Source organism: Rhinatrema bivittatum, unplaced genomic scaffold (genome assembly GCF_901001135.1).
Source record: "Rhinatrema bivittatum unplaced genomic scaffold, aRhiBiv1.1, whole genome shotgun sequence".
Lineage (NCBI taxonomy): Eukaryota > Metazoa > Chordata > Amphibia > Gymnophiona > Rhinatrematidae > Rhinatrema > Rhinatrema bivittatum.
The window spans coordinates 70,518-83,899 of NW_021821316.1; the positions used below are offsets into that span (position 1 = coordinate 70,518).

Consider the following 13,382-nt stretch of genomic DNA (forward strand, 5'->3'; position numbering starts at 1 on the left):
GAACCCTATTCTCAGGCCGATACAGTAAAGTGTGCTCCAGTGGAGCGCACTGTTAGCCTGCTTTTGGCCGCGTGTTTGATGCAATATTTTTACCCCTTATACAGTATGGGGTAATAGCGAGTCAAACGCGCAGCCAACCCCCCCCCCCCCCCCGAAACTAATAGTGCCAGCAACATGCAAATGCATGTTGATGGACCTATTAGTTATTTCCGCGCGATACAGAAAGTAAAATGTGCAGCCAAGCCGCACATTTTACTTTCAGAAATTAACGCCTGCCAAATGTTTTATTTGCCATTCCCTTCTTAATAATTCCTAACATTGTTTGCTTTTTTGATCGCCACAGCACACTCAGCCAACGATTTAATTGTATATGACGCCTAGATCTCTTTCCTGGGTGGTAACTCCTAAGATAGAACTTAACATCGTGTAACCACAGCAAGGGTTATTTTTCCCTATATGCATCACTTCGCACTTGTCCATGTTAAATTTCATCTGCCATTTAGAAGCCCATTTTTCCAGTCTTGCAAGGTCCTCCTGCAATTTATCACAATCTGCTTGAGATTTAACTACTCTACATAATTTTGTGTCATCCACAAACCCGTGGCTGTCAGCGGGTTCGAGAACCGATGCCGGTAAAATTGAGCGTCTGCTGTCAAACCTGCTGACAGCCGCCGCTTCTGTCAAAAAGGAGGCGCTAGTGTCCCTAGCGCCTCCTTTTACAGCAGGCCCTAATTTATATACCTGGGCTTTCTGAATCACGCACCCAGAAGAGGGGCCTGTGCACGTGTTGGGAGAGCTGGCGCTTGCCGGCTCTCCCGCACATTTTTCTGTATCAGCCTGTCTGAGGAGAGTTTCAGTCCATCAACGGGGCAATCGTGCCTTTCACCCTTTTGCGTGTTGGGGAAGAGTATAGTGATAGGAGTATACTACCGTCCATCTGGCCAAGATGGAGAGATGGACAGTGAATTGCTAAAAGAAATTAGGGAAGCTTAACAAATTGGTAGTGCAGTAATAATGGGAGATTTCAGTTACCCCAATTTTGACTTGGTAAGTGAAACATCAGGACACACTAGAGAAATGAAATTTCCTAGATGGAATAAATGACAGTTTTATGGAGCAATTGGTTCAGGAACAGACGAGAGAGGGAGCAATTTTAGATCTAATTCTCAGTGGAGCACAGGATTTTGGTGAGAGAGGTAACTGTGGTGGGGCCGCTTGGCAATAGTGATCAAATTTGAATTAATGACTGAAAGGGGGGACAGTAAGTGAATCCACGGCTGTAACACTAAACTTTCAAAAGGGAAGCTTTGAGAAAAGAGAAAAATAGTTTAAAAAAAAATTTGAAAGGTGCAACTACAAAGGTAAAAAATGTGCAACAGGCATGGACATTGTTAAAAACAAATAAATAAATAAATCCTAGAAGAACAGTTCATATGTATTCCTCACATTAAGAAAGGGGGAAGGAAGGTCAAGCGATTGCCGGCATGGCTAAAAAAGTGAGGTGAAAGGAGCTATTTTAGCCAAAAGATCTTCATTCAAAAATTGGAAGAAGGATCCATCAGAAGAAGATAGGTTTAAGCATAAGCATTGACAAGTTAAATGTAAGATATTGATAAGACAGGCTAAGAGCGAATTTGAAAAGAAGTTGGCAGTAGAGGCAAAAATTAACCAAAATGTTTTAAAATATATCCAAAGCAGAAAGCCTGTGAGGTAGTCGGTTGGACCGTTAGATGATCGAGGGGTTAAAGGGGCACTTAGGGAAGACAAGGCCATTGCGGAAAGATTAAATGATTTCTTTGCTTCAGTGTTTACTGAAGAGGATGTTGGGGAGATACCTGTCCTGGAGACTGTTTTCATGGGTAATGATTCAGATGAACTGAACCAAATCACGGTGAACCTGGAAGATGTGGTAGGCCTGATTGACAAACTGAATAGTAAATAACCTGGACTGGATGGCATAAACCCCAGGGTTCTGCAAGAACTAAAAAATTAAATTAGACCTATTTCAGTTAATTTGTAACCTATCATTAAAATCATTTGTTGTACCTGAAGATTGGAAGATGGGCAATGTAACGCCAATATTTAAAAAGGGCTCTAGGGGCGATCCGGGTAACTATAGACCAGTGAGCCTGGCTTCAGTACTGGGAAAAATCATGGAAACTGTTATAAAGAATAAAATCACAAAACATTTAGATAAAGATGGTTTGATGGGACACAGCCAACATGGATTTACCCAAAGGAAGTCTTGCCTCACAAATCTCCTACACTTTTTTTTTTTTTGAAGGGGTGAATAAACATGTGGACAAAGGTGAACTGGTAGATGTGGTATATAGTGGGCCCTTGAGTTACGACCAACTTTTCCTGGTCTTGGGTTACGATTTATGATTTATGAACAGATTTCAAGTTGAGAGAGAGAGAGCCTGCCTAGCCATAATGCCCTCATACTAGGTAGGTATTTATACCCCTATATGAGGCCCACCTAGTTACTCGAGGTGAGGTGTAGGTATTAGTGTAGGGGTTAGGGGCCACTTTAACATGCAGAGTGTGGCGTACAAACAGAACAGTGAAGATTTGATGACCTTCGGAGTGAGGACACTCACCCAAAGATGAGATTTGTGCAATGTTCTCTCAACTTAGCTTGATGTTACCCAGGTAGAGAGTCCATATGCAGATATAAAGGAACTGGTGGAGGAGGTGAAGTTGTTGTTTCTGGTAGGCTAGGCACATTTTATAACTTTTTGGTGCGTACACTAGGAAATTATTGGTGTTTCTGGTAATTAGACATACCTAACCATTTCTATAATAAAAATGGTTGTAAGGGGTGCTTTTGGGAGATTTGGAACGCATTATGGGTATTTCCATTATTTTTTATGGAAAAAATAGTCTTGACTTACAACCAACTTGACTTACAACCAGTCCTCTGGAACCAATTGAGTTCGTAAGTCAAGGGACCACTGTATTTGGATTTTCAGAAGGCGTTCGACAAAGTCCCACATGAAAGGATTCTAAGAAAACTAAAAAGTCATGGGATAGGAGGTGATGTCCTTTTGTGGATTGCATGCTGTTAAATATAGGAAACAGAGTAGATGAAAAGGTCTGTTTTCACAGTGAAAAAGGTAAACAGTGGAGTGCCTCAGGGATCTGTACTTGGATCAGTGCTTTATAATATATTTATAAATGATCTGGAAAGGGGTAAGACCAGTGAGGTTATCAAATTTGCGGATGACACAAAATTATGTAGCGTGGTTAAATCTCGAGCAGATTGTGATAAATTGCAGGAGGACCTTGCAAGACTGGAAGATTGGGCTTCAAATGGCAGATGCAATTTAACATGGACAAGTGCAAGGTGTTGCATATAGGGAAAAATAACCCTTGCTGTAGTTACACAATGTTATGTTCTGTCTTAGGAGTTACCACCCAGGAAAGAGATCTAGGTGTCAGTGGATAATACAATGAAATCATCAACCCAAAGTGCTGTGGCGATCAAAAAAGCAAACAATGTTAGGAATTATTAAGAAGAGAATGACAAATAAAACGATGGATGTCATAATGCCTCTGTATCGCTCCATTGTGAGACTGCACCTTGAATACTGTGTACAATTCTGGTCACTGCATCTCAAAAAAGATATAGCTGCACTGGAGAAAGTGCAGAGAAGGGCAACCAAATGATAAGGGGCATGGAACGGCTGCCCTATGAGGTAAGGCTAAGGAAGGTTAGGGCTGTTCAGTTTGGAGAAGACGACTGAGGGTGGGGGGGGATATGATAAAGTTTTGCAAATCATGGAAGGACTTTAACAAGTTAATGTAAATCACTTATTTACTCTCTCAGATAATAGAAGGACTGGGGGGGGGCGCACTCCATGAAGTTAGCAAGTAGCTCATTTAAAGCAAATCAAAGAAAATTCTTTTTCACTCAGCGCATAGTTAACTGGAATTCATTGCCAGAGGATGTGGTTATGGCAGTTGGTGTAGCTGGGTTTAAAAAAGGTTTGGATTAGTTCATAGAGGAAAAATCCATAAACTACTATTAATTATAAAGCAATAGTAGCTTGAGATGTATTTGTTTGAGTTCTTGCCAGGTACTTGTGACTTGGATTGGCCACTTGTTGGAAACAGGATGCTGGGCTTGATGGACCCTTGGTCTGACCCAGTATGGCAATTCCTATGTACTTATGTCCATGGCTGAGAGAGTAGGGGGGGCAGAGTACCCCATAATAGAGGCACTGCCTTTTGCTCACGGTAGCGTGCAAGCTATTCTTCCCCCTTTTTCAGGCTCACCCTGTCTGCAGGAAGAGAAGAATATGCACTCATGGCTGGGGGTAGTGATGCCTCTGCCAGGTGCTTGGTACTCTGTTCCGAGATCACCTTGGGCCTGTTCTGATGCCCTTCGGGTTTCCAGGATGGTAATGAAATCATGTTCTAAGAGATTTGCGCATGCACCTCCCTGTCTCCTAGTGGAGCCTTTGGATTTCTCACCTGGGGCAATTGCTCTCAGTTTCCACCGTTTCAAAAAGACTGAGGGCTCCATCTCAGTGGGTTACTCCCTGCTGATTTTGGCAGTGAGTTGTTCGCTTGGGGTTGATAGACAATTGGGCGACTTGTGCTTGCCCCGGCAGTCCACTAATCTCATTCCTTCTGACTTCCGGTTGGATTGTCGGGGGAGGGGAGTTAAAGCTAAGGCGCCCGTGGTTTATCTCTGTATACCTGCAAGGAAGAAATCACCATGTTTTTTCCACTTATTTTTGCCATGCTCTAGCCACTTTCTGCCTTAGTTTTTCTCATTCTCTAGGTTACCCAAAGGGCTTTCCTGCTCCCCTTGTAATCCTGTGACAGGATAGATGAACTTGTTCTGACGTGCTCTTGAGTGAGCTTCAGGCCTATCATCTTCCTGCTCAGGAGGTTTGGGCTAAAAGTCTGTTTCGGGGATTCTCTCATCCCCTGCAATCCTTGTCGCTGTCCTGTACAGTCAGCTACGTCTCAAGCTTCGGTACACACTGTCTGTACCAGGCCCTGCCGTGGTTCGCTGCTTGTTCTTCCAAGTGTTGCTTGGGTTTCTTCTGCCCATTCGGCCTACCGTCAAAGGCCTTGGCGCACTCTCCAGATACATTTGATCCTATGATGTCAGTGGACGAATGTTTTCTTTCTGGAGAGCTCTCGGGCCCCAGTTTGTTTTTTCGGTTGTTTTTTCACACCGAAGGAAACTCTGTGGTTTTCATCCAAGATTCTCTCTTGTTTACGTTTCTGGGTCCTTCCTGTATCCTGGAGGATCTGACTCCACTGTTTTTGTCAGGGTTTACTTATCAGGAACCCTGCTTGTACAGTTTTCCGTGATGCAGAGTTTGCTTCTGCTTGCACTCGCATCACTCCTCTGCCTCAGGCATCCCTGCTACGCATGAGGGTTTGTGTCTCAGGTTTTCTATTACTTTCTTTGTAGAACCCAACTCTTCTCCAGCCTGCACCCCTGGTGGGTCAGATGCCTCTCAGGCAAAGGAGGGAAGTAGTGCTCCAGCACTGGGTGGTTTCCTACTTTGTCCTGCTCGGACAGCCTAGTGCTAGGGATTCACCCATGTGTGAGGACCACTATCCTGCTTGACCTAGGAGAAAGCAGAGTTGATTACCCTTAACAGGTGTTCTCTTAGGACAGCAGGATGTTAGTCCTCTCGATGCCCTCTCGCCTCCCCTGGGACTTGGTTTCTCCATGAATTAGCTATATCATGGACTGAGGGACTCTGCCTAGGGGGCAGGGTGACGACTACAGCTGCACATGCTCAGTAGGGCATGCTGAAAGCTCTAGATTCTTTGAGATCAAAGTTCCGTGCCAGGCTCCATCCAATGATGTCACCCATATGTGAGGACTAACATCCTCTGACCTAGGAGAACACCTGTTACAGGTAAGCAACTCTGCTTTCTCTGACACATTCCCCCCACACCCTCTTCCCCAAGCAATGTAAGACTCTGCTGCTTGCATTCTAACTGCCATGTGTGCTGCAAGTCTGAACATCTGAGGGTAGGCGGTTTCTGTGGGAGTCCCATACAATTCAAACCATCACACAGCTGCAGCACACACTGCAGTTAGAATGTGGACTGTCATGCAGACTAAGGGGGAATGCTGGAATGGACACACATACTTTCTATGTCCTGAGACCGTGCCCACTTCCACTTGTATATGAAATTCAAAAAGAACAAGAATCTTATGTACAGACCACATGACATGATATACAGTAAAGCAAACAAGGATAAAAAAATCCAGAATTTATAATTAAATACACAGATTTCAAGAGTTACTGATAAATAGATTTAGCCCATAACTCAAAAATGATTTGAATTTGTCTTACATAGATGTTAAGATGATTATAACATTTTTCATTGTCATTGCTGACAAGTTTGTCATCCAAAAAATGCAGATCCTGAAGTGTAGGTGGATCCTTTTAGTAGTCACCACTATACTATGTGTATAGCTCTGCTAAAATATTTCTCTCATTATTCACTCACTTTTATTACTTTTGAGGTTTGCTACTTACGGATTCTTGCTTTATAATGGATGCGAAGCAATGGAAAGTGCCACGATAGAGAGGCTTGGCTACACTCTGAACCTGAAGACGCACCTAGGAGAAAAATTCATTATTAACACATGTAAGCACACTTACTCCAAAATCAGAAAATAACCACTCTCTGTGTAATTATATTGGAAAGAAGAAATGCCATGACAACATGATCCTTTCTCTATGTTTTAGCTACCGGATATTGACAAATAGTGTACCATAGCACTGAAATGGGGTAACCTCAGGATGCAGGACAAGGTTATGGGATTTTAGCTCTAAAATGTCCTACCCTCTGCAGGTCATTTGAACAGAAGGTGCTCATCTGCTGAAGATGGCTAGAGTGGAAGCCTCTTCACAATCTGAGCTCTTGACCATTGGTAGGTTGCACGCCTCAAGTTGGCTCCAGTCCTACAGAGGAGTGGTGCTGAATGCATCACCTTCACAACATGCCCAAACCCACCAGTCCCAGTGAGAGACAGGTCTCTGACTCCACAATGTATACTGCTGCCAAACCAGGAAACTATTGTAAATCGCTTAGGCCTCGGTTTTGTTGTGTTTAGCGATTAATACATTTTAATAAATGAAATGAAATGAAACTATCAATTTATAATACACTATGTTGGGGTATGCGGCCTAATAATTTTTGACTGTGTCGTTTCAGTTGGGGTTTCATTTTGTATCGTTTCAACACACGCTAAATGGTTTTAACGCACACTAAAACCGACTTGGTCTGCATTGACGCAATTTACCACATATTACATGAAACAAAAGGACAGCCCTCCCTACCTAACTATGCCTGTCTCTGTTTCAGTTGTCTTGCACAGCAGACTATATGAATGTTCATATTTTGTTTCTGGACTTTGTTCACAAAATCTCAACAAGTCCAGTGAAGTATGGAGAAAGCAGAAGCTCAGCTCCCACAATAGTTCTTAATCATCCAAGAAGTAGGTGAGTGAATGAAAGATTTACTTTATTTTTTTCATATTTCTTTGTCCCTTTGGATATAATGAATTAGGAATACAGATGAGAGATGTGTGAATGGACAGTAGCCAGGGTTGAGGCCTTGACGATTGGCGCTACTGCTCACAAGTTTCAAACTTGTGCTAATTCAACCCTTCTGTGTGTATGAAAAAGGAACAAAATTCCTGAAGTCGTCCACAATGTTAAGCCTCGTTCTGTTGAAGCACACATGCAACTATCTGAAACATATACATAGTTTCCAAGGGGAACAGGAAGCAGAGCACAGCAGCTTTATAATGAAGTTTCAGGTTTAGAAATGCTCATTCCTTGTTCACTACTTAAGGTCATGCTATGGCAGTGGGCATTATGAAAAATCACAAGAAGATGGAATTTTCTTGACTCTGATGCTATCAATGCTACAAAGAACTGACTGAACTAGTCTTTGTAGACAAGGAGCAGGAATGTGAAGAATATATAAAAAAAAATCAATGACTTCCAGATTTGATTTCTTAATCTTTTTAGTCTGCATGACTTCGGGTCAACTGTCATGAATTTCTTCAGACTTTCCTCCGCTGGCAGAAATTGCAGCTTTCCAACTCTTGAAGAAGCTATGTGCATACGATCCAAAGAGAAGACAAAGTCTTACAATCTCATCGAGAAGGGCATATGGTTTTGGGGGGGGGGGGGGTTTGCATATAAAATTCTTTTGATTTTCAACTGCACTAAACCTACTTTGTCTATTATTCTGCTACTTTTTAATTTGCATATTTAAACTGCAAATTAAAGCAGCGACTAGAAAATTTCTTCTGCGGCCAACTTTCACAAACAAAGCAAGAACGGATGAAAAAAAGAGTGTATTTATATGCTCTAACTTTTGGAGGCGTAGTTTTCCAAGATTTTGCTTCAAGCCTGGTGTTATTCCCCCTCCCCCTCCCCTTCCAAGCTACCAGTCCTCAGGAAGAAGGTATGGAGCAGGTAGGCAGACCTCTGTCAAGCTGCTTAACAATAAGAGCACATTAAATTCCACCTGGTACTCGGCCCTGTGCTGGGGTCAGCCTGTAAGGGAGGGCCAGAGTGCTAGCTCTTAAGAAGAAGTGACCGCTTCCATGGAAAGAAGAGCTATCAAACCAGCTACAGCTGCTGTTAAACCATGAACAGCTTCTCCCACAGAAGAAGGAAGAAACATTTTTTGATAATTTAACTGGCAGAGAAATTCAGCAAAACAATGAAGGGCTTCATTCCTCACTAATTTTTATTTCACTATCGAGATTTTTGTGTTTTAAGATTTTTGAAGGGTCACCCTTGTTAACCACTTCCATCATCACTCAATGTACGTAACGAGGGTGCTACTGTGCTGAGGCTTAAGAGAATCTCATATAGGCACATGCAAACTATGGAGGCCAGCTCCAACAGCTGAAGAGTGGAAGGAGCATTTCAGAAGTAGATGGGGTGGAAGTACTAAAAGATTTTATTCCAAACCAGTGTAGAGACAAACAAACATATCAGGAAAGAGGAGATCAAAGAAGACAACTAAAAGTGGAACCATTACAGCCAAGAAACAGGAAAGATTACATCTGAAAGATTCTAGCTAGTACTGCAGTTTTGCGTTCTAGTTATTCCTAAGCTATGTTCTTCTGTCTTGTTTCATGGTCTCATATCATTAAACAAAATCTCATTGTGCGAGAAGCCCAAATGAGGTTATCAAGACTATTTCTTCACACAGTGCAAAGCTGATTCTGTAAGTGTGTGTGTGACCACTAGTAATCTTTGTAAACAAAATACATCTAGTATCTATAGCAGTAGCTGGATGAAAAAGGCTGAACCTCAGCATGAATTCTAGGCTTTCACCATCACGGGTATACTTAAGACATGGAGGCAGAGGTACCAGCTGTTTTTAACCCTGCTACAGACCCAAATTGGGAGGAAACTCTTAGCTTTAGTGCACAGGATCCTACTCATTTACTGGTATATGGCCATAATTAGGTTTCTTTTTTTCCTCAGTGTTTCATGCCAAGATAAACATAGTATTTCCTAGTGTGTAGCCAGATGGACTCAGCACCAATGGGTATTGTGTTCTCCTGATAGCAGATGGGAGACTGAGTCAGATTTCAAAGCTGACGTCACTCTACATATACCCGTGTAGTAAGCTTAGCTCTTCAGTATTTTCAGTCTCCCAGCAGATGCGGACACTATTCCACACACTAGAATAGTGTAACAATTTAAAAGAAGAAGATTTACCTCAAGAAGATAGAGCCCCGCTCTCCTGCGGTGAAACCTTAGGGTCCCTCCCCTAGTCGAGAATTCCTGAGGTGATCTCCGATATCCCTCAGAAGTATGCCTTGGTCCCGGCGTGGACTTTGCCTCCAGAGTGGCTTAAAGGCAGCGGGTGCACATCCGAGCATAAAACCCTCTCCTCCCACAGCTGGAGACCGTCCGATGCGCAAGCGGTAAGCGATGAGACCAGGTAAGAAGGAAACTTTACATTCAGGTCTCTGGTCTCCAGAACTCGGATCGCCGTACCTCTGCTTCCAGCGAGTTGAAAGGGAGCACCGATGGGTTGAGCAGCCTTGGTTAGGCTAGGCCCTGATCCAGTGTAAGGGTCCACACAGGTGGAGACCCTCATGGGGGGCGCCATCTTGCACGCAGGGGTCATTGGCGCCATCTTCCCTTCCCTTCGGCGGTACATGCAGAACATTGCGGCGGCCGATGTGCACAGCTTGTGTGCAACTCAAGGCCTCACACAAAACGGAGCGCGCGCACAATTGGGCCGTGCGCACTCACCGGAGCGCACTCCCTGCACAGGCCGCGCATAAATATTCACAGTGCACATAACTACAGCTGAGCACAAATAATCACCGTGCGCATAACCACAACCGCTCACAAATCCTCGCACGCAGTGAAACTTGTGCACCTAGACATAGATTCCATGGCACCGGCGTCTAAGAAGGCCAGAAGGCCCTCTCTTGCACAGCCTGCCACTTAAGAGCCTGAACTAGAGGCCTGCCTATGTCGTCCTTGTAAAGAAGCCCAGGGGAACCAAAGCCTGGTTCGTCTCTGTATGAGGATCGATAGCCCCCCGGACCTATGCAATTCCGAAAGGACTTCTCCACAGGGAGGGTACCTCAGGGGCCCCTACTCCCACTCCCCCTGGGATTAATATGGATCCTGGTTAGAATTTTTTCCAATGGCTGCAAGCCTTTATACAGGCTCAATCAGCCTCGGCTGCAACACAAAATCCTCCTGGCCTTATTAGGTTGATGGTTGGCTCTCTAGAAGAAGGAGAAATCCCTCCAGACCTGGAACCATACCGAACCATGCTTTGTTTCTCTCATAAGGATGAATTACCAGCCCTTGTTTCCCAGAATCTGAAGACTCAGGGTTTTCCAGGCACGGACCCTATGGCGGAACCAAAGAAGAAGTCCATTCTGCTGTTCCTTCGTAAAGCCTCAAGCTACTTCCCGATGATGGAAGCCATCCAGGAACTGGTTGACCTGGAGTGTGATGCCCCGGAGGCCAGCTTTATGGTCAAACAATTTTTATTAAGTTTTCCACACAAAATTACAACAATGAGGAGGATTTTGTTCCTTAAGCAGACCTCAAACAATCCATCTTCAGTTAGATATTGTCGTAAAAACAGTTACCCCCTCCTTGGATACCCCATCTCCCCCCCCCCCCCCTTCACTGAGTTATACAGATAGTTAATTACTCAGTGACCTTGACTCATCCTAACTGGAACTGCATTGGTCGTCCAATACTGCAATCGATTAGTCGTTCATCACAAGACTGCGGGCTCGATGCGGAGGCCAGCTTTAAGGGAGGTTGGGCCTTGGAAGCCTTATACCCTCTGGAACCAGCGGCCAAGGAACGCTTGCACTTTCCAAAAGTGGATGCCATAGTCTAAGCTGTCTCAAAGCAAACAACCATTCCCATACAGGGAGGGGCTGCATTAAAGGACACTCAGGACAGAAGTCCATCCTTAAACATGCCTTTGACGCTAAAGCAATGATACTGCAGGTTGCTTCCTGCTGCGCATTGGTAGTTAAGTTCCTGCTTACTCCTCTCGAGAGAGGCAAATTACTCTGGAACGTATACTGTTGAGACAATGGAACCTGTAGCAGCTTTCCTGACGGATGTAAGCTCAGACCCAGTGCGTACATCAGCCTGAGGAGTACCCTCGGTAATGGCAGCCAGAAGACAGTTATGGTTGTGAAATTGGCCTGCTGATGCGACTCCTAAAGCGAATTTCATGAGAGTGCAAGTCTTCCTCCCCCCCTACGAGGAGAAGGAAATTGATGGCACAATTGCGATGATTGATGACCAATGCATCAAGTCCTCGGCCTCATGGCATCAAGACACCCATAGTTGGTCTAGTGTCTGTGTAAATTGGTTGAATACACTAGTGGTCTCCAGTTGGAAATCAGTTGAACCAGTTCAAGTTTTATCAAGTTATTTAACAAACATATATCCACAATGGCTTTTCAAGGAGAATACTGAAGAGCTAAGCTTACTACATGGGTATATGTAGAGTGATGTCAGCTTTGAAATCTGATTCCGTCTCACATCTGCTATCAGGAGATGGGAGACAGTCCTGAGTCCATCTGTCTACACTAAGGAAAACGAAATTATCAGGTAAATAATTTCTCCATTTGGTGTCAGTCAGCAGCAGTATACAGAGTAGTGGACGCTGGACGGAACTGCTGCGTTAAGGTAGTAAAACGTACCAGCATACCATCACCAAAAGCTATAACCACTGGATTTCCAGTTCCTTTCAAGTTATCCAACAAGTAAATAAGATCATTTAAATAACCTTGCGGTGTAATTTGTCCACAATTAGCCAGCTGCAAATTTGCTATGATTACTGAAATTACAGAAAAGGTGCAACTTCCAATTCTGCATGTGATGTCAGTCGTCACAGGAACATGCACACAGTTGGAAAGTCAGATGCAGTGATGAATGCAACTGGTAAAGTTAATCACCATTGAAGAACACACAAAGAATGGGTAGGCCACCCCCGCCCCTCCCCCAATTCGAAGCTTTAGCAGTGTGGCATAAATTATTTCATTATTTGCAGAGCTATGATTTTTGTTTACTTTAATTGAGCCAATTGTACATTAAAAAAAAAAGATTTGAGAGAAACAGAAGTATTCACCTGGGCTATACTTACTAGGTAACTCTCCCGTGAAGAGGCTTATCTCTCATCTACAACAAAGTAACACTTTTGCTGTTAATGAAGACAGCCCCTAGCTCAGAAAGTAAAGGCAGTTAAAAGCAACAATGCAATTTCACACATTAAAACAATAATCCAAAGAGAGCCCATTGCCGCTTCCAACCTGCAACTGCAGTTTTGATTTAGACTATAGCAAGGTTATGCATCTCTGTCACATGGTTGAATACACTGCTCCCTGTTATGCGGCAGATGTAGCATTAAAAAAAGGATAATTGCAATACCCTACAACTATAAACTTGTTTCTCTTCAAAAACATTTTCACGCTGAATTAAACCTTCCTGTGGCCAACAAAACTAATGTAAAAATGATGAGTAAGCCCCATCCCCAAAATAGATACTTTCTTGGGATTTTGCTGCTGGCAGCATTTCCATGGGGATTCAAGCAGCTCCCAGCCTGCGTCTCTTCTCGGTTACAAAGCTCACCTAAGTGTGAAATTAGCAAACCCAAATGCAAACCTATTGGAAGCTGGAAAATATTGGACTGTAAACTGGGAAGGTCTTGTTATTGAGTACTCTGCTGTTTGTTTGTTTTAAAGATTTGGATGTTCTCTGGCAAAAGTTACCATAAATGGAAAAGCAGACACTTTCACTACTTAGAGGAGACCGAAGTGTTTGAAAAGCAGATTTACAAAAATGAAATTTGGGGTGTCATCT

At 43.5% G+C, this 13,382-nt stretch overlaps 1 protein-coding gene across 4 annotated transcripts in view; it reads right to left on the reverse strand.

The window, feature by feature from the left end:
- Positions 1 to 12,921, reverse strand: part of LOC115082589 (mitochondrial basic amino acids transporter-like) — a 36,692-nt gene extending 23,771 nt beyond the window's left edge. Inside the window, exons 1-2 of one of the 4 annotated variants that reach the window (XM_029586804.1) lie at positions 12,667 to 12,921; positions 6,522 to 6,605 (exon numbers count right to left, since the gene is read on the reverse strand). The gene's annotated coding sequence lies outside the window, so the exon portion shown is untranslated. Of the gene's footprint in view, positions 1 to 6,521; positions 8,303 to 12,651 lie in introns of those variants that run through there. The other 3 variants (XM_029586806.1, XM_029586807.1, XM_029586805.1) reach the window with 3 other exon arrangements.
- Positions 12,922 to 13,382: the final 461 nt, after the last annotated feature.